This window comes from Mytilus galloprovincialis, chromosome 2, assembly GCF_965363235.1.
Source record: "Mytilus galloprovincialis chromosome 2, xbMytGall1.hap1.1, whole genome shotgun sequence".
NCBI lineage: Eukaryota > Metazoa > Mollusca > Bivalvia > Mytilida > Mytilidae > Mytilus > Mytilus galloprovincialis.
In genome coordinates this window covers 35,061,297-35,083,567 of record NC_134839.1, presented here as the reverse complement: position 1 = coordinate 35,083,567, position 22,271 = coordinate 35,061,297, and the positions used below count along the sequence as shown (strand labels likewise).

The 22,271-nt window shown below is 33.2% G+C and overlaps 1 protein-coding gene and 1 long non-coding RNA gene across 4 annotated transcripts in view; both read left to right on the top strand.

Annotated features, from left to right (window-relative positions):
• The first annotated feature begins 741 nt into the window (after positions 1 to 741).
• Positions 742 to 22,271, top strand: part of LOC143063468 (uncharacterized) — a 28,326-nt gene continuing 6,796 nt past the window's right edge. Inside the window, exon 1 of one of the 3 annotated variants that reach the window (XM_076235638.1) lies at positions 742 to 846. The gene's annotated coding sequence lies outside the window, so the exon portion shown is untranslated. Of the gene's footprint in view, positions 847 to 8,655; positions 8,756 to 22,271 lie in introns of those variants that run through there. The other 2 variants (XM_076235640.1, XM_076235639.1) reach the window with 2 other exon arrangements.
• Positions 12,922 to 20,290, top strand: LOC143063466 (uncharacterized). The gene is made up of 3 exons (XR_012975005.1): positions 12,922 to 15,945; positions 16,708 to 16,836; positions 17,716 to 20,290. It is a non-coding gene; the product is annotated as an uncharacterized LOC143063466 (long non-coding RNA).

Here is a 22,271-nt window from a genome sequence, read left to right as displayed (position 1 = left end):
CTTACTACCAGTTTCACTTAATGTTCATGTAGAACACACACTTATAAACTGTTCTTACCACAAGTTTCACTTAATGTACATGTAGAACACACACATATAAACTTATCCTACTTCCAATTTCACTCAATGAACAGGTAGAACAGTAACACACACTTATAAACTTGTCCTACTACCAATTTCACTTAATGAACATGTAGAACAGTAACACACACTTATAAACTTTTCTTACTACAAGTTTCACTTAATGTACATGTACAACACACACTTATAAACTTTTCTTACTACAAGTTTCACTTAATGTACATGTAGCTAGCATATAATGATGCAACAATACTTGATATGATTATGAAAATAATATTAAAAATGTGTTGGATAATGTAAAAATACACAGAAGATCAATAGAATATTTATAAAAAAAAACTATAGAATAAAATGACAAAGGAATGTACATAAATAAAACAAAGTTTAGAAAGTTGAATTTGATTATAAACAATTTCCTTTATATTATCTTTATAAGTGTTTTATCTTTTTAAAACATATTGTCTCAAAAATGTCCCCCAGCTATATGTAATTGATAAAAGTTTCTGCTAAGAAGGCATAAAGATAATTATACATATTTTTTAAAAATTAATAGACTTGAACAATTAAAATTGAGTATTACTTCCGTTATCTGATATATGCTATTGTTCGTTAAAACATACATCAAATAAAGCTATTATACTGAGTAACAAAATATGCACGTGTCAAATTAAGTTCACTTCTGCTATATAAAGCGCCGCTGCAAAATTATTTGGCTCATGTGAACCAGAATACAAATATAGTAAGCAGATTGTATTGTCTTTTAAGGTTAGTAAACATTTCAATGTTGTCTTAAAGTTTGTTTTATAAATCAAGAAGAAACCGTACGGAAGCGTATTAGCTCCACACATTTTTTTTAATTTTTCTTCCTATATTTGCGTTATAAAGCAAACATTTGCGATATAGCGCAAACCTTTGCGTTATAACGCAAACTTTTGCGATATAACGCAAACCTTTGCGATATAACGCGAACCTTTGCGTTATAACGCAAATATCTTGATTTCATTTATTCATTAAGTTTTGTATATATGTTCGTCTGTCATTCATTTCGAATGTGATTTACTAGTAGATAAAAAAAGAAACATACATACAAGGCCAAATCATTATAATAAATATGCATAGGAATAATGAAATACTTGAAGTGCAATTATACATAAATTAAGACTGATTTGTGCATCAGAAAATTATATAATTTAACAAGAAAATAGATATAGTTTAGTATATAGTCATATTAAAATTGAAAGAAATCAAAAATAATGTCATACAATTGTGAAACCTCCGAGTCAAATAGACAAAATGATCTTTCTGCTTTAAAATGAATTATTAATAAGGAAACATTTTTTTTAAATCTCAGAATATGATCAAGATTCTTTGATAGAAAGTCATTGAATTTTCGTTGAATTATCATGAAGTATTTTTAAGATGCTTTGGTAGCAATTTGAAAAGAGAGAATATAGTTTTATTAATAACACATCTTCATTCTATACATTTATTGCCAAAGGGTAGCTGTTTGAATATAACCTACTGTGTTCTCAAACGAGGTCTTACTTTGGAAGCATATTTATATTCGGTTATAGCTATATTAGCAGGGTTGATTTTTTTTCTTCGATATAACCTCAATTTACTCAATTTTCTTTGTAATATATATATACTAGTAGTAATATGAATATCGTTTTTGGGGCCTTTATAGTTTGTTGTTCAGTGGGAGCCAATGCTCCGTGTTGAAGACCGTACTTTAGCCTATGATGGTTCACTTTTACGAATAGTGACTTAGATGGAGAGTTTTCTTATTGGCACTCATACCACATCTTCTTATATTATTCTGCGCTATATTAGTCAATGATATGATCTAATTATTCAAGCATTTTACTTTGCAATGACTACAAAGGTGATAAATTTTAATATATACAGCCTCCTCCATTAATAACTACTGTTTCCTTTGAATTTTAAATAAGAAATAAGATAAAACAAAAGTTTGCGTTATTACGCAAATGTTTGCGTTATAACGCAAATGTTTGCGTTATACTGCAAAGGTTTGCGGTATAACGCAAAAGGTTTACGTTATACTGCAAAGGTTTGCGTTAAACGCAAAGGTTTGCGTTGTATCGCAAAGGTTTGCGTTATTACGCAAATGTTTGCCTTATAACGCAAAGTTATAACGCAAAGATAGGAAGAAAAAATAAAAATGTGTGGCGCTAATACGCTTCCGTAGAAACGAACATAAAGTTTTAAAAGTTTTAAAAGATGTTCTCCATATGGTAATCTTTTTCTTATTCCCAAGTAAAATCGTGATATATATTAAATTACAGAATGACAAGGATAAAACTATATGGCAACGACAACTTCGTTGCGGGGCCATAAAAAGAGACACGACATCCCCTGTCTCATTTTTAGACTTATATTTCATATTTGACATAAGCGGTAATCTAAGTATCAGATTTGTAGAGAGGGCTTACATAGGCTATGCCTGTTGCCTAATCCAATTCAATTTATTTGAATAAAATATAGTTTAAACTAAACTAAATTATGGGCAAAGTTTGATATAATATCAAGGTAGATGACTTAAATAAAAGGTTCTTAAAAAATACAATTCTTATATATAATACTTGACTTGATAACCAATGAAGTGGAGATAACAAATGACATGACTGGTTTTGTATTATTGTTCTGTTTATATCGCGGAATATTTAATGTATAACTATGTTGGTAAAAATGTGTAACTTGCACAGGCACTTGTCTCAGAAAAAAAATTCCTATATACCTGTTACATTAAGGTATATATATGGGGGAAATCTGAGACAAGTGCCTGTGGTAATTTGTATTGTATCTGTTGTAAACATTGATTAGACTATGAACATGAATAATCAAAGTACTGAAGTACTGAACATCAGAGGACCTCAAGTTGTGTTGAATTATTGATTAATGACAGGTGTTTATATTATACCTACCAGACAGATATGTTCACCATACAATATAGTACAAATATTAAATATAATATGCTATCATATCTGAGATACTGACTTGAACTATGAAACTTAACTTTGTGAATTATCAATGATTTCTTGGTCAAATGAGAACTGTTAGATTGGCATTATGACCATATAGTTGCACACATACAAAAATCGTTAGCGTATAACTTATAATAGATAATCAACATAGCAAACAATTCTTCGAGTAGCTATATAGTCACTCACTGGACTATGAAAAAGAGGTTCAAGACAATCATATCAAAACAGATAAATTGTAATATTGTGGCTAATTAAAAAATAAAGTGGGGGAAAATATATTGTTTTGGCAAAAGGGGTGGCGAAAAAAATAATTGACCCAGGGGAAACTTTGGGGCTAAAGATACCAGATGAACAGCAAACTCATAAATGGAAAATAAACTTACAATTCCATGACTAAAACTGAAAAAGACATGCATACAAATAAAAGTACACTAGAAACAACATAGAAAACTAATGACTGAGCAACACGAACCCCAACAAAACAGGTGATCTCAGGTGCTCCGGATGGGTAAGCAGATCCTGCTCTACAAATGGCATTAATTAACAATGTTTGTACATGTAGTATCCAGGTCTTTTCTCTGAAACATTTAGCTTTTGGATCAATTGCTAATTAAATGGATGTTAACGCAGCAAGATTACTATCCCTTATTCTAGATTTTTGTTGCAGTCAACACAAACTCTTTAAATGTTCATAAATAGTTTCACTGAGTTACATTTGTATCTTGGGTTTATTGTAACACAGTCAATCATTTATCCATTATATTTTTTTTTTAAATTAGCAGCTATACATGTACATTGTAGGTTCTGTTTTCTAATTAGGTCTTTCCACCTTTCCGTGGAAAGACCTATTGATTTTGTTCTGATTATTATTTTTTTTTTTCTTCCGCCTAACTTTTTTTCTTGCGTAATTTTGTTGTTTCAAAAGATGTCGCTTAGATATTTGGAATATGATATCGTATAGTTTATACGCTTTAAAACTGACAACCGCGCAACTAGATATTTTGCGTTGTAAGAGTTATCTCCCCAAACACTGTTTTTCTTGTGGCCACTACTCCTTCGCAACCGTAAAAGATTACAACAAATTTATTTTACCAAATTGCTCGTTACATCTTCAGGATTTTTTAGTTTTAACCGAAGCTATCCGGATACTCCATATGAGAGTTATTCCCCCTTATGTATTTGATATAAGTGATTTGCATTTCTAACTGGTAAACCATAAGTGCTAGAGACCTAGGGTCTTTTAATTTGAGATCCTTGGTCCAAAAAAAAGAAAATTAGGTCAAGGGTCAAGGTCATATTCTAAATTTTTTATTTTGGCTTATTTTTACTTATTTTCAACACCTTACAACATATCTACATCTTATTTTCACTAAATTGTTAGTTGCGACATGTCGTTACTTATAAATTTTGGTTGAAAGGGTGCGTAAACAATAAATAGGAGTTTTTGCCCATCTTACATTTAGAATTATGCGTAAAGTCATATAACTCATTAACCATACATAATAAAGACCTAGGGTCTTTTGATTTGAGATCCTTGGTTTATGACCTTGAAATTGAGGTCAAGGTCATAGGTAATTTGCACGTTCAAGATTTTGACCTTTGCTTTAAATTCATATTTATATATTATAAAGCCATAGGAACTGACATTTTAGATTGATTTTTAATATTTTGATAATAAATTAGATCTTCACTTGTGGAAAGACCTTCAATTGTTCTTTGAACAATTGGTTTTTAATTATTAAATGGTTTATTGTAAATATTACAATGTATTATATGTAGATAGCCATTTGCTAATGATGGTATTTTTGTTAATTGAATATCACAACATTTGGATAGTTTTTCAACTGTTAGGTTTTTTTTACTTTGTTCTGGATTTAATACTTTGGATACCACTGGTTTAGCAATGAGAACATTTTGCACTATACATATAGAACACAACTACCATATGAATGTGTCGGTCCTTTGTAAGAAACCTGTAAAACAGGCCTTGTAATTTTTTGGTGTATATCTTGATTTCCCGATTGTACATTGATGTGGCCATTAGTTTTCTTGTATATATTGTTTAACATTTGACATTTCATGGCTATTTCTAACTGATTTATGTATAGTTTTTTTCTGATTGTAAAAATGTTGTATGGTTATAAGCTTTATTTCTTTTTCATCATTTTGTCTAGAGCTGGTGTCTGATTTATACCAATCATACCTCCCTTTTCTTTTTTTATGAATAATGACAAATTTGGTTTTAATTTTCATTTATGTATGTACATGTAACAATATAAAACAGTATATATACATGTATAATCTCATTCCATCATTAATATTGGTCATTGTCGGTATATATTTATCTTTAAGTTTAACAATGTACTGTGAAAGAGCTATCTTCTAACAGATACTTAGTATATAATGGTTATTGTGAAACCACTGATTCAAAGGACAAGTTTCACTTATTGCCCAAAATAGCCTAAACTATAAAACTCCAAAAAGTTCTCAATTTGGTTCGTAATTTGGGTCTATTTCAAAAGTCTTAACACTCAATAAATCAGTTCTTTTCATAAAAATACATTTTATGTTCCAAATTTGTCAAAATGTGATGATTTGGGGCAATTTTCAGACCTGAAAGCTTTAAGCCTTTAGGAATAAAGATTTGGCCGCTACCTACATGTACCATCCAAAATGTTTTGTAACCAAAAGAATCCAAATCTGATATATATAATTCATCAATATAAACACTTTTTAGATCTTGGATGGCAGCCAAGTTTAATTATGCCAAAAACAATTAAAGTTTTACCATAGTTATCTGTGGTATAATTTTCACAATTATTCAATGGTTTTGTTGTGTCTGATTTTCGAATAGAAAAATAAAGATGGCAAGACCTGAACGATGCCGCCTAATTTTTTTAAGTAACATATGAACAACAGAGTCAGTGTGGGGCCACTAAGCTAAACTGCCCGCTTTGCACCAGCCAATATATTAAATGAATGCCTAGGGTGGGAATCGAACCCACATACACCAACTCTGTTGTCCCTATATTTTTTTTTAAAAATAAACAAAAAATTGCCAAGAACAAATTTAAAAATATAGCGCTCATAGGTTTGTCTCAATAAAGATTTGCTTAGTTTGCTCATGCAGTATCCCAATATTGCTCTCAATAGTATAAATAGGCTCATGTGTGCTCAAAATAACCATTTAGATTAGTCTCAATATTTATATATATATAACTCAATTGAGTAGATCTAGCTCAAATTTTACTCAACATATAACTGATGATATCATATTTGCTTAATTTAAGATCTCATGGGTGCTCATAGATAAAGTTAACTGATTGTATTTCTCATAGATATAACTAATCATATTTGCTCAATTCAAGTTCTCATATGCACATATGCATGTATGTGTGAACAAATGTCTAATATAAGTTACTAAAATTTGACATGGATATGGTTACACATTTGAATTAAATAATGCTGTAGAGAATGATAAGCACAAGTATGTCATCAAATTATCATATAATTTTGACGATACATGTCATGTATGGTCAAAATAATACAATACTACAAGCTAAGGAAGACTTAAAAAAATCAGGACAGTTAATCTATATTTATATCTCCAAAACTGTAAGGTTTCTCCCAATATATCTATAGTAATTCAGTAAATGTGATTAACCCAAATTCTGACATTTCAGTGTAAAGTAAGACTCTTGATTTTACGAGCAAGAGTCTTTATACACTCAAAAAGAGTCCAACTCTATAGGAAGAAGAAAAAGTCGAAGATTCTCTGAATATTATATAATCAATAAATTCAACCAATAATTATATATTAGAATTACTTACATAGACATAGTCAAAGTCATTACAAATTCCGCTTATTTTCCAGTCAAGGGACATATTCACATATATACTAATGCAACAAACTAAGTCGGAGAAGGAGCGAAAATCCGAAACAGTATCTTAAAAAACAGAAAATAGTTCCGTGTGTGTGTCCAAGTGATCAATCTACTTGTTATTTACGAAGAAAAGAAATTTAACTCAAAAAATTGTTGAGGTCTTTATAAAAACAAATTGTTGTTATAAAAAATACACAAATAGTAACCTTATCTTTAAAGGCCTTGCAGGTTCTTGTTACTCCTACCCAATCTGCTGGTATTTTCAAAATGGCTGCGGGGGACGTGACCTGATAATTTATTTTAATATTATGACAGATTAAATTTTCCTGGTTTTGCTACGTTAATATTATAGACAAATATGCTACAAACGGTTTAAAAAGGTTACTCCAAATCAAATAATTGAAATATAATTACCTTTCTGTGTATAAATGTGTGAATTGATTTCCTCTCGATTTTCTACACGCTCGCTCTTGCCCTCCTGCGCACTCGTGGTATTCATCCGCAACAACAATTTTTCGACTCGTCATTGATATTGAAGATCGTTTGATTAAAATACAAAAATTTCTAACGACAAAACATTTTCATATTATAAATTTTGCATTAAGAAAAATTAAAAAAACTGAGTATCCATTGAAAACATGAATTTAAAAGAAGCGATACGGAATTTTATTCTGCACTATATAGGTCCGCGGGTCTATAATGTCGGTTATTATTCCAAAACTAATTATATATGCATCTCTTTGATCTTTGCGCGAATTGAAAAGTAGGCGATGGCAATACACCCGAGGCCCCTCAGGGGCCTCTGATGTAAAAATGTAGTGGCAGTGATTTCATGTCGTATCCTAGGAAACTATAACAAAATTTAACATGATTGCAAGTTTTGTTGGATTATCAACAATTTTTTTCGGATAGTCTTTTAAAAACTTTTATTCTACAGTATTCCAGTACTGTAGTCAAAGTTGTTCTAATACGGTTATTATATATAATCTTCGAAATTTTTATAACACGTGTTACCTTCAAAACATTTAATAAAACTTTGTTATGACGTCGTGTGCAAATATGGAAAAACATCTTGTATGAAATGAAGTATTGATACATAATACTATTTATAAAATTTATTGAATGGATTATTAATTTTGAAATATATCAATGGTATATGCTTCTCTAGATGAATATATGAAACTTTTAAGTAATGAACTATGACCTTGGTTTACGATTTGATTGTACCAGCTTTTATATTTAGGACACATAAAAAGTACATGATTTTTTTGCAAGAGCTATTCAAATGCCATAAGCCGGGTATTTAATTAATTTAAATTTCTAAAATTGTCCACTCCGCAGCTCCATTATATAAACTTGTCTCTTTCTATGTTTGCAAAAAAGTTCAGATTATTACATGTATACCACTGATTATCCAAATCTAAAACACAGAGCTCACAAAAAGGTTCAGGACGACTCCATTTGACTATCCCTCTGGTATGTTTCGTCCCTCTTTTGAAACAGATTAAAAAAGGAAAAGAAAAAGTGAGGATTGAAAAGTCAAAATGAAATGTCTTTTTAGTTTTTGCGTTAGTCAATTATATATCGTTAAGAATGATAAATTTATTATTTACCTGTAGTTAAGGTTTGAAAATACCGCCTTTGTAAACTGGTTTCTTAGGGTCGTTAACCTGACGAGTTGTCGAACAAGTTGACAGTGCATTAACATATTTCATTTTTATTTGGAAGTAATTCGTATACCGACTGTTACATTGAGTTAACTGAGAAACCAGTAGCATTGATGTTGTAAGTACTAAGTCTTGTCTTTATCAATATTGTTAGTACGGTACTATATATAATGCACTTGATTCATCTTAATTTTTCGTTTGTTTTTTTAAATAATATGTTTGCTATTATATATTATTTTAAACGTACGTTAGCCGTGTTTTCATTTTAACTCTTATGTGTTTTGTAAGTTTCGTAAAAGTTTCTTTATCGTATTTTTGATATTCAGAAATCATTTGAAAGGAGGATGAGAGAAAGAGAGAGAGAATTAAGAAAACAACATATAACAACTACTTTCTTCTGATATTTATGATGTTAATTAAGCGTGAGTAGATAGCCAGTAGAGGAATGTATTGTCGTAAAGATATGTCATTGTCTTTGTCAAAAATTCATTTATCATAAATCCTATGCATTATTTTAAAATAAATCACTGTTTACCTTATATCTTTATGGGGAATGTTTAAAGTATAAAGCTTCTGTAATTTGTCATAAAAACCGTCAAATTGGACGACTAAATGATAATATCGGTCAACAGACACGGTATACAGTTGATACGGTGCTTTTTGTCCGCAATTCGCTTTTTGTCCGCTTTTGCTTTTTGTCCGATAATTTTGCTTTTTGTCCGAAACTTTTGCCTTTTGTCCGTTGCTTTTTGTCCGTTTTGCCTTTTGTCCGATTATTTTGCTTTTTGTCCGAAACTTTTGCTTTTTGTCCGTTGCTTTTTGTCCGTTTTGCCTTTTGTCCGATTATTTTGCTTTTTGTCCGAAACTTTTGCTTTTTGTCCGTTGCTTTTTGTCCGTTTTGCTTTTTGTCCGATAATTTTGCTTTATGTCCGATATAAAATGTGTATATTTTTGGCAGGTTTCATTTTGAACTTCAAAATACCATGTCCTTTTAGGAGTTAAATACAGACCATACTCACATTATAAATGATTTGTACATGAAATTTCATGTCTTTTACAATATATCGCATTACCTCTAAAATGGCTCGAAGCACCAATATCCTAGACCCGTAGGTGTTAATCAACAGAGGGCAAGGGGAATACTCTTGTATATCCCTAAGTCTAAAAAACAACTATTGAAAGCTGGCCAAACTAAGACATACTCCAGGTAGGCCATTATACCAGAAGAAGAGGTAGTCAAACCCTTATAAATGGCTTATAGCACTTATGTCCTGGATCTACACGAGTTTATCAGCAACGAATTAAAAGGGGCATGAGTCACGAAGTAAAAATAAACCTCATTATTGCCAGCTCTTCAAACTAAGAGATTCTCCACGTTGGCCATTATACCAGAGGTATAGGTAGGCAGTGCCTCTTAAATGGTCCATGGGCCATGGCACTTATGTCCTCGACCCGTACGAGTTGGTCAGAAGAGGGTAAGGGGAATACTCTAGTATATCACACAGTCAACCAAAAATAGTGACGGCTGCCCAAACTAAGACATTTTTAGGTGCGCCCTTATACTAGATGTTGGAGTAGTCATTCTCTTAAAAATGGCTCATAGCACTTATGCTATAGACCCGAACGAGTTTGTCAACAATGAGTTAAAAGGGGGATGAATTAGCCCGGTATATAACGAAGTTGAAATAAACTGTTGTCCGCTGGCTAAACTAAGAAATTATCCACGCGGGCCATAATATGAGAGGTAGAGGAAGGGATTGCCTCTATAAAATGACCATGAGCACGTATGACCTAGACCCGTACGAGTTAGTCAGCAAAGTGTAAGGTTGGTACCCTAGTATATAATAAAGTCGAACTAAACTATTGCTAGATGGCTAAGAGATTCTCTGCGTGGGCCATGATACCAGAGGTAGAGGTTGTCATTGCCTCTAAAATGGCCTAAATCACTTATTCCCTAGAGAAGTACGCGGTATCATCAAAGGGTTTAAAAGGGAGTTGGAACCTCTGTTTACAAAGAAGTCGAAATAAATTATTGCCGGCTTGCTTAAGTACGAGATTCTCCAAGTTGGCCATTAATCCTAGGTTAAATGTGTGCATTGCCTTTTAAATGGCTGATAAAACTAACGCCCTAGACCTGTACGAGTTTGTCAGCAAAAGGTTAAAGGGGGGATGCGATGCCTCTTTTTACAACAAAAATATAAATTAAGCCGACTGGCCTAACTAAGAGATTCTATACGCGGGGTATTATATCAGAGGATGAGGTAGGCATTACCTCTAACATAGCCATAACACGTATGTCCCAGACCCGTGTAAGTTAATCAGCAAAGGGTAAGGGGGGTACCTAAGTATATCACAAAGTCGAAATAAACTATTGCTGGCTGGCTAAACGAAGAGATTCTCCACATGGGCCATGATACCAGAGGTAGAAGTGGCCATAGCCTCAAAAATGGCCACTTATGCCTTAGACCCGTACCAGGGCTTCAGCAAAGTGTTAAAAGGGGGAGGTGGTATCTATGTTTACAACGAAGTCGAAATGAAATATTGCCGGCTGGCCAAACAAAGAAATTCTCAACATAGGCCATTATAACAAAGGTAGTGGTGGACATTGCATCTAAAATGGCCCATACTTCTTATTCCATTGATCTGTACGAGTTTGTCAGCAAAGGGTAAGGAGGGTACCCTGGTATATAACAAAGTCGAAATGAACTATTGCCGGATGGTCAAAAATAAAAGATGATCCACGTTTATCATGATACCAGAGGTAGAGGTGGGCCTTGCCTTTAAAATGGGTTATAGCACTTATGCCAGCAAAAGGAAAGGAGGGTATTCTAGTATATCGCAAAGTCGTTATGAAATATTGCCGGCTGTTCAAACTACGAGATTCACCACATGGGCCATGCTACCAGAGGTATAGGTGGTCATTGCCTTTAAAATAGCCTATAGCACTTATATGGCATATACCCGTACGAGTTTGTCAGTAAAGAGCTAAAATGAGGAGGTGGTACCTCTGTTCACATTAAAGTCAAAATAACTGTAGCCGGTAGGCCAAACTCCGGGATTCTTTACGTGGATCATTATACCAGAGGTAGAGGTTTATTTCGACTTCGTTGTAAACAAAGGTAACACCTTTTATTTTTAACCCCTTGCAGGCAAAATCGTACAGGTCTTTGGAATTAGTGTTATATGCCATTTTAAAGGCAATTACCATATCTATCTCTGGTAAAATGGCCTACGTGGAAAACCTCTTAGGTTGGCCAGCCGGCAATACTTTATTTCGACTTTGTTGTAAACAGAGGTACCATCTCCCCTTTTGATTCATTATTGTCAAACTCGTACGGGTCTAGGGCATAAGTGCTATAAGAAATTTGTATGTCAATGCCCTCCTCTATCTCTGGTAAAATGGCCTACGTGGAGAATCTTTTAGTTTGGCCAGCCGGCAATTATTAAAGTGTATTTCGACTTCGTTGCAAACAGAGGTACCACCTTACCCTTTTAATTCATTGTTGTCAAACTCGTACAGGTCTTGGGCCTAAGTGATCTGTGCCTTTTTTAAGGCAATGCCTACTTCTACCTCTGGCATCATACCCCACGTGGAGAATCTCTTGGCCAGCCGGCAATTGTTTATTTCGACTTTTTTATATACCAAGGTACTTCCCTAACCCTTTGCTGACTTACTCGCTGGCTTATCCCTTATTGTAAGTAAGTAAGTTCAATAAATATAAGACTATATGCCAGGTCTTTCTGACAACCAATTACAAACAAATTGGGGTTTATCTAATGAGGCTTTTCCCAGGATGCAATTGCTCGTAGACTGTATACAGTTGACCAAATAATCCACAAATTCCGCAAAAGGATCTTTTAATTATAGGCCATGTCCATTTAGACATTAAGCAACAAAAGCCCAGCATGACCGATGCATTTGTCTTTAACATCTCCGATATTGATTCCGCGTGGCCTTCCAATTGACATGAGTGTCCATTGGTGTTCATTGTTAAACCTTTGGAGCTATATCAGTTTGTGTGGAAATTAAGAGCACGATGACCTTCCCTTGGTGATAACAACATGACCAACAACCATATCGTGTGTTACCAAAAGCCGTCAGCGATAGTCACACCGACAATTTGCTACCTTCGTGGACAAAAGCCTGGCTTTTCGCTGGATCCTAATTAACATCTAGTGTTGTCACTACCATTTGCTGTAGAGATTTAGTTGCACAACATAACAGAAACATTCTTTGTAAATACTCTATGTTGATATTTTGACATTTGGATGGTTCATACACAGGTACTTGTGGACAGGATACCCTTTGGGTGCCCCTGAGTGGGAGTATCCCGAATGACCCCCCATGTAGTTTAATTTTGATTTATTTTTCATTAAACGTTTATTTAAATTGTTTTCACTGGGAATATATGTCGAAGTTACTGACAAACAGCATTTGAGATTTTTGCCAGTCGACTGATATGTATATAGAGAGAAGGTAAGTCACTCTGGTTTTGTTTACTTGAGGTACCAATTAGTAATCACCTTAAAAATAATATTAATAAACGATCCTACCTTTCATGTCACTGACTTCTTTCCTTTCAATAATGAATTTGCTCTTTAGAGATACATATATTTATTAAATCGGAGCTCAAATAGTCCAGTAATTCATTGTTTTAATCGAACGATTCACAGTTTTTATCGACATTTTGAAATGTTCAAAGCACAAATGACGGAAGTGATGACGAACTGACATCTGGCGAGTAATCGGCGCAGCAACGACAACTCCGGTCTTTCTGCCGAGGACTTCCGAATTGCACTGAAACAAATAAAAAAGACAGAGAATGACTAAAAAAAGTACGGGAAAATTTAAGCGGTTTTTATGAAGCTGAAAATAGTATTGAAAAACGACAAATATTTATAATGAGCCAAACAGGTGCTAATTCATTGTTTAACTGGTTAATAGAAAGTTTGAAAGAAACCACAGACACTGAATATGTTGACTTACTTGAAATAATGTCAAAATTTAAGGCTCCAGTAACTGGCCTAGCTGTGGGTAATTTCATGAAAAAATTTTTCCCCAACATGAAAGTAAAACAAGGTCGTTCAAAATATGAGTGGACAAAAAAAACAAACAGATATTATGGTATCAAGTGGAGAAATGAAAATCAGACTGAAATTGCTTTCAGGGAAATATTTAGTATTGTCCCTAGTGATTTTTTTATATTATCAAACCTCACAGATGCTTTAACACTAGGCCATTTCACTGGCAATATTATAAATGGAAGCAAAGTTCTAATTGAAATAATTTTGAAAAATGACAAAAGCTGGAAATTGCTTTTTAGAGGAAAAACCATTAAACCTGAAAGTCTTGGTATAAATGCAGTGTACACCATAGCTACTGTTTTTGATATTGTTCGTCAACTTAATTACTGCAGAGGTGTTCAGAAGATAGATGAATCCAAAAAGAAATTGACTAATTTTAAAGAGCATGTATCGAAAGCAGGTGATGAAAATTCCAATGATATTTCTTTTCGTTCAGGATCCTGTACTAGCATTTTGCCATTTAAAACTTCAAACACAGTTTCATTTATTTGTTCCTACTGCAAGAAATTAGAAAGACCACCTAAATTGAAACCTGAAAATAATGTCAAGTCAGATCAAGATTGTGCAAATGAACCAAATTCTCTTGATGTCAATAGCAATGAATGTATTTTGAATAAAAATTCTACACATGATAATGAAGAAAATTCAATTACTTTATGTGAATCAGACAATAATGACATGTCAACAATATTAAATAACATTTTTCCTGACTGTTCTGACAAAATGAAAACTTTTCTTATATCCCAAAAAATGGCACTTGAACGACACCCCAATGGAAGGAGATGGAACAGAGATATAGTTCAGTTGTGCTTATCCTTATGGTGTAGGAGCCCCCGTGGGTATACTGATTTGAGAAATAGTAAGTTCTTGGTACTTCCTTCTCAGAAACTTTTACAGCGGTATAAAAATCGCATTCACCAGGAAGCAGGTATTAACAAAGAAATGCTTCATTGGATGAAAAATGAGGCCAAACTTAAAAACATTCCTCCAGAGGGATATGACGGGGGACTTATATTTGATGAAATGTCCATTCAAGCTGATTTACAGTTTAAAAAAAAGGATGGTGATATACAATTAATCGGTTTTGCTGAATGTTTACCAGAATCTTTAGTCTTTAATCAGATGGCAGCAAATAAAAAGCAACAGACTCTTGCAACGCATGCACTACAACTAATGTTCTTAGGGTTTACAGGATTTAGATTCCCCTTTGCTCACTTTCCTTCGACTACAGCATCAGGTCATGAACTTTATCTGTTACTTTGGGAATCTGTCAATATGCTTTCAAATTTTGGATTTAAAATACAATTTATAAGTACTGATGGGGCACAGTCCAACAGAGATTTGTTTAAACTTTTATTGCCAGAGTTTAGTTCCATGAGTCCTGTAACTTGTTCATTTAAAAACATTTATAGTTATGATAGTCCCAAAATATTTTTCATCATGGACATCTCTCATGTTATTAAAAAAGTTCGAAACAATTTATTGAAAAGTGGTACTGAAGCTCATTGTAAAAGACATTTAGTGTGTGGTGAAAAATACATTGAGTGGAGTCATTTCAAACAAGCCTATTTATGGGACATTTCTTCACATGTTTTTCCTGTTTACCACAAATTAACACAGGAACATTTTTTTTTAACATCTGAAGCCAAAATGAGAAATTATTTGGCTGAAGATGTCTTAAATGGTGATATGCTTCATTTAATGGAGCTTTACAGAAATAGTCTTGGTGATGGCGGATCATTAGATGCAACAATTGAACTATTAAAATGTACAAGTGTGCTTATTAAGAACTGCAGGGATTCAAGGCCTATTACTGATATAAGTGATGACCGACTGAAAGACAATCGTGATGCGATGGATTGGTTTGTTCATTGGGAAAATAGTGTAAAAAATAATGCAACCATAAAAAATAAGGAAAAATGTTTGATATCACACCAAACAAGACAGGATATTATATCTGCTGTACTAGGTTTTGAGGAGCTTTGTTTGTACAAGCTGAAAAAGTCAAATGCTTCAATTATCCCTAACAGGATTAATAGTGATGTGATTGAAAACATTTTTTGCCAGCAAAGGACCTTACATAATGGTGCCAACAGCAACCCAACATACTTAGGATACTGTCATTCTATAAATTCTGTTATACTTGGTCAAGCATCTGTATCAAAGAAGTCAAATACTGGTGGAGTTGAAGAAATTCAGAAACAAAACTGCCCATCCCAAAAGGTATGTTGTTATACTGGTTAATTGTTTGTAAAAGGGTAACAAAATTAAGATCATAACATGAAATTTTTATTCAACAAATTTATTTCATTTTTTGTAACTTCCATGTATTTTATTTAATTTATGTTACTTAATATTTTGTTCACTGATGTCAGAGTGAGTTTCTAAAATTCTAAATATATGCAATATTATGTAATTAATCAAAGAACATACATATTTAGTTTCATATTTCACCAATTTTTTGTTAACAGTTTTATCAATGATGCTGTCTCCTTGATGTTTAATCCCAAACCAGTGGCAGATCCAGAAATTTTAATGATGGAAAAGGGGGGACTGACTGCCCAAGATGGGTACTGCTCCAGTCAAGCTTCAGTGGTTCCCTAAATAATCAACCAAATATTACCCACAAAAAAAAAGGGGGGGGGGGTTAGCCCTATAAATCCTAAGTTTAAATGTGAGTTAATAAATAAGTTTAATCTACCTTATATTATTGGCAAAGGGGACAGGTAAATTGTTGATCTTCTTCTGTCAGACTTTTCCATTCATTGTCATCCTGAAGCTGAGCACAATTTCTGTGATACCAGAGGGAACATAAATCGCAACAGATCCAATCTTCTCCCTCACAATATGCTAAATTACAAACTGCACATTTTTCATCAGAGTCATCTGTTGTTTTCTTTTTCTGTCCTTTCCCCTTTCCCTTTCCTTTTCCTTTCCCTTTCCCTTTTCCTTTAACTGATGTTCTTTTACTCTTTTTTCTTACAGGTTCAGACGGTACTGAAGGACCGGGGTCAGATTGTACTGAAGGACCGGGGTCAGATTCAGTCGAAACAGTAGATATCTGAAGAATACCACTTGGTCCAGCTTGTTCAGTGTCCATATGAGATTCCTCAGGTGTGTTGACATGTTGTGTTTCTAGAATTCCTTTAACAAGAACATGTATAATTCCATCTTTCTTTTGCTGAGCATTTGCTTTAATTTTAAAATATTGACCAAGTGAAATCAGCTCCTTTTTAGTAAATGAATTGTCATTAAAAAACTTTTCACTTTGCATCAGTTCAGATTTCAACCTTAAAAATGAGACTTCCTTATTTGTAGAATTATCTTCACTGAAGAACTTCATATTAAAAGATTTAGTTGCTTTTAGTGATTTTTGCATTACCTTTTTCCGCAATGCAACACCTTTTTCTTTTTTCAAAAATGTTAGATAATCTCTTCTAAATTGACTTAAATTGACTTTCAAAAATAAGGTGACCACTGACTGGAATATTTCAATGTAATTTTCACAAGCCATAACCATTGTTGATAATATATTAGAAATGTCTTCATTTTGGTCCTCTGTAGGCTGATTTCTTGAACTTACTACACATTTTATCCAAGTTTCAAAAAGATTATAATTTCCAAGTACTTCTTCTTTTACACTGCTAAACAAATACTTTCCAGTATCCACTAATCTGCCATGAGTAAACTTTTCACGGCATACTATTTCCAGTTTTTGAAAGAAATTAAAGGTTACATCTGAAACATTTGTCAGACTTTCTCTTTCATTTTGCTTGCGTTTAGTTTCAAGTAAAGTATCACCCTCAGTTGTTGACATATTTAATTCGTCATACGAACAGGTTAAAGAGTTAAAAATATCCATTTCAAACTGATATCTGGCTAAATCTGTTTCCTTGCCTTTCACATATAAAGAGTTTCTGATTTTTTTGGATAAAGTGTATTTTAATTTTGCTAAAACATACCCACTAATGTATCTTAATTTTCCCTTTCCAGAGAAGTCCATTTCCTGATCAACAGTCAGTTTCTTTAAAGGCTCAGGAGCTGCCAAATGAAGGTGAGTTGAGAGATTTAAAAAAAAATCTTTCTCCAAATAAAACATGACTGAAGTCAAAAGTTGGAACTGTGGCCCATTAATTTGTTGACCATAATAATTCAGTAAAGCAATTACACTATCTTCATATTCCTTTGAATTTATGTGCTTGTTAAATTTAATAAAATAATCATTTCTGTGTTTTTGTGAAAATTTCACTTCTCCCTCCGGAAAACAGTTCAAACCTATATCTTCCATTATAGAGCACTGTGCTTGGAACCAGTCATGAAAATGTTGATAATTTTTGGAAATTGCATCGCTGAAGACTAAAATATTTGCTTCAACTGGTGTGTCAGTAAATGCTTTGAGAACAGTGTCTAAAGCCAGTCTAGAACCTGACTTATCTGGAAGCAACTCCTGATCAGTACCCAGAATATTTTCAATAAATTCTAAATTGTCAATTTCAGATTCTGAGAAATCAGAGTCTACTTCAAGTCTATCAAAAATCACAGTTGAATCTGAATCATCACCACCCCCATCATCATTATCATTATTATCATCATCATTATCATCATGTTTGCTTTCATTATCAGAGGTTTCTACATTTAGTTTTCTGCAACAGGTTAAATCATTTCTTATAATACCAAGTGAAAAACTGTCATAAAAGTTGAATACATTGACTGGATGTTTTCTACACAAACTTTTCCTAAAATTGATTACTCTCAAACCTTGTATAGAAACTGCCCTCCCTATTGCTACTCCAAGTTGACCAGGTTGAATACTGTTATTACAATCAACAACAAGGTTTTCAATTGTCATCCCCTGTGCTTTATGGATGGTGATGGCAAACCCTACTTTTAAAGGCAGTTGAACTCTCTTTGCCAACACTATTTTGTCCACAGGATCAAAAGTTGTGAATACCTCTTTTGCTATTGTGACAGTCAATGTCTTATGTTCAAGAGTGAATTTTACTTCTACTGAATCAGTGTTAAGTTTTGTTACTGTACCACAAAGTCCATTAACTAATATGTCATTTAAATTTTTAATCAGCATAACAGGACAACCAAGTTTTAGTCCAAGATTTTTAGGTGCAAGAAATTTGCTTAAATAATGTTGTGAACCCTCATCTTGAGACACATACACTTTGAGATCTCCTTGAAGTGACTGTATTTTATTGTAATTAAATAGATCTACATCATAATTTCTGGCAAAAAGGTGAACACATTTATTTAATCGCTCATTCTGTAATGGCCTATCAAGTGATTTCAAAAAAGCTACACTGTCATCTGAAATATCTCCAATTTCAAGTTCATTAATGCATTTGATAAGGCTTTGGTCATCTTGTCGATGAATAATATTTAAGTTAATTTTATGCGAAAAAAATGTATGAAACCATGGTACAGTAAAACAGTGCTTGCCAGGATCTCCATACAACTCATTGGAAACTGGTGGAAGTTGGAAAAAATCGCCAACCAAAACAACTTGTATATTTCCAAATAGGTCTGTTGAATTTCTGGTATTTTTACACAAAACTTGTACCTGATTGAAAATTTTAGCACTGATCATAGATGATTCATCTATGATTAATGTTTCAACTGTTTCAATATTGTGCTTGGCAACAGTAAACCTCTCATCTGTTTTAACAAAATGAATTATTTCTTCATTTAAGTGTCTACCGTCCTCTACCCCGGACCATTTATGTAAGGTTTGTGCCCTTAGGTCTCCGTAATGCGTTGCTGCAATTCCGGTAGAACAAACAATGCTGACATTTTTCCCCTGCTTAAATCTCATATAGTGTACCAATTTCTTTACTAAAAAAGTTTTCCCAGTTCCTGCCTGCCCAGATATAACTAAATTATGGCCACTCGTGGCTAATTCAAAGGCTAATTTCTGATCTTCATCCATAATCAGTTTAATTTAGGCTTTCCCGTACTTATTTTAAAAAACTGTCTTTTTATTTGTTTACTTTCTGCTTTCCCGTACTTTTTTTAGTCATTCTCTGTCTTTTTTATTTGTTTCAGTGCAATTCGGAAGTCCTCGGCAGAAAGACCGGAGTTGTCGTTGCTGCGCCGATTACTCGCCAGATGTCAGTTCGTCATCACTTCCGTCATTTGTGCTTTGAACATTTCAAAATGTCGATAAAAACTGTGAATCGTTCGATTAAAACAATGAATTACTGGACTATTTGAGCTCCGATTTAATAAATATATGTATCTCTAAAGAGCAAATTCATTATTGAAAGGAAAGAAGTCAGTGACATGAAAGGTAGGATCGTTTATTAATATTATTTTTAAGGTGATTACTAATTGGTACCTCAAGTAAACAAAACCAGAGTGACTTACCTTCTCTCTATATACATATCAGTCGACTGGCAAAAATCTCAAATGCTGTTTGTCAGTAACTTCGACATATATTCCCAGTGAAAACAATTTAAATAAACGTTTAATGAAAAATAAATCAAAATTAAACTACATGGGGGGTCATTCGGGATACTCCCACTCAGGGGCACCCAAAGGGTATCCTGTCCACAAGTACCTGTGGGTTCATATACCAATTGTAGCCGAAAAATGATAATGAAACATTTCTGTTTAATATCGATCTATTGTTGGAATTGTAAATTTTCATATTCAATTTTTGTTTGTTTAAAGATGACCATTTTAAATAAAGATTTTAATTTTTTAAAAAGCAAGTGTTAGACTTGTGCTTTTATTGCCACTCAGTTCATATAACCTGTCATTTTAGTCGAGCCTGTAACTTTTGTTGCAGAAAGCTCGACATATGAATAGTGATCCGGCGGCGGCGGCGGCGGCGTAAGTTAAATTCTGAAAAGCTTAATATTTTAGGAGGTGGAAGAATTGGATGCTTCATACTCTGTATATAGATGCCTCATGTTACGAAGTTTCTGTCAGTCACATGTCCAATGTCCTTGACCTCATTTTCATGGTTCAGTGATCACTTGAAAAAAAAGTTCAGAATTTTTGTAAGGTTGAATTCTCTCTTATTATAAGTAATAGGATAACTATATTTGGTATGTGCGTACCTTGCAACGTACTCATGCCCGTCAGACAGTTTTCACTTGACCTCGACTTCATTTCGTGGATCAGTGAACAAAGGTTAGAATAAGTTTTGGTGGTCAAGTCCACATCTCAGATACTATAAGCAACAGGGCTAGTATATTCGGTGTATGGAAGGACTGTAAGGTGTACATGTCCAACTGGCAGGTGTCATCTGACCTTGACCTCATTTTCACGGTTCAGTGGTTATAGTTAAATTTTTCTGTCTTGGTCTGTTTTTCTCATACTTTATGCAATGAGTCTACAATATTTGTTGTATGGAATGATTGTAAGGTGTACATGTCTCGCGGGAAGATATCATCTGACTTTGACCTCATTTTCATGGTTCAGTGGTCAAAGTTCAGTTTTTGAGTTTTGGTCTTTTTATCTAATATTATATGCCAAAGGTCACTATATTTGGTGCATGAAAATATCTTATGATCTATATATAAGTCTCCCAGGTTTTATTTGACCATGACCTCAATTTTACGGTTCATTGCACAGTGTTAAGTTTTTGTGTTTTGGTCTGTTTTTCTTAAACTATAAGTAATAGGTCAAGTATATTTGTTGTATCGAAGAATTGTTAGCTGTTCATGTCTGCCTGGTATGGTTCGTCTGACCTTTACCTCATTTTCATAATTCATTTGGTCTTTGTTTAGCTATCTTGGTTAATGTTAAGTTTATGTGGCAGTTGTAATAAATCTTTATACTTAGGGCTATCAACATAATATTAATGATGAGTAAAGTAGGCGAGACATTTCAGTGTGTGCACTCTTGTTTAAATGTGCTTATTTATCCGAGTCCTGGACTGCATTCCAGTGGCTTTCATTCGTTTACTTTTGTGTAAATTTTATACAGATCAGTATTTTTTCAAATGTTTTACCAATATTTTAGCTGCATGTAACATCTTGAACACTCAGAACAGCAAAACAAAATTTAGATTTCAGAAATAAATAGCCTTTAGTCATCGACGAATAGCCGATGATTTCAAGAGTTGTTTCCGTTAAAGGATGATTCCTTTTTTTTGTGCAATACTTGCTCTTTCGGAGGCTTGAGGGTAATTTCAGCAAAAATTTTATCATTTTTGTTTTCATTACAAATTTTATTTATTACACTATTAGTTATAACTTTATGAATTGGCTCAAAAATCAACCCATAAAATCGAATGATTTTGGCCTCATATTTATTTTTCAAATGTTTATATCACTGTAAAAGCTCCAAATTGTCTCCCTTTAGTAAAATAATGACATTTTGTTTTGGCATTAGAATTAAAATGTCTTTTTCAACTCATCGGTGACCTATAGATATTTTTCAAATATGCTTTACGTAAACTAAACAGTTGTAAAATTAAATCGATTTCTGTAATTTAGTTCTTTTTTTATTTCGATATATATATCTCTCTATTTCTCCTATTAGTTCAACTTAAAAAAAAGTACCTTAACAAAAATGGTTGCTTCTTTCGAGGG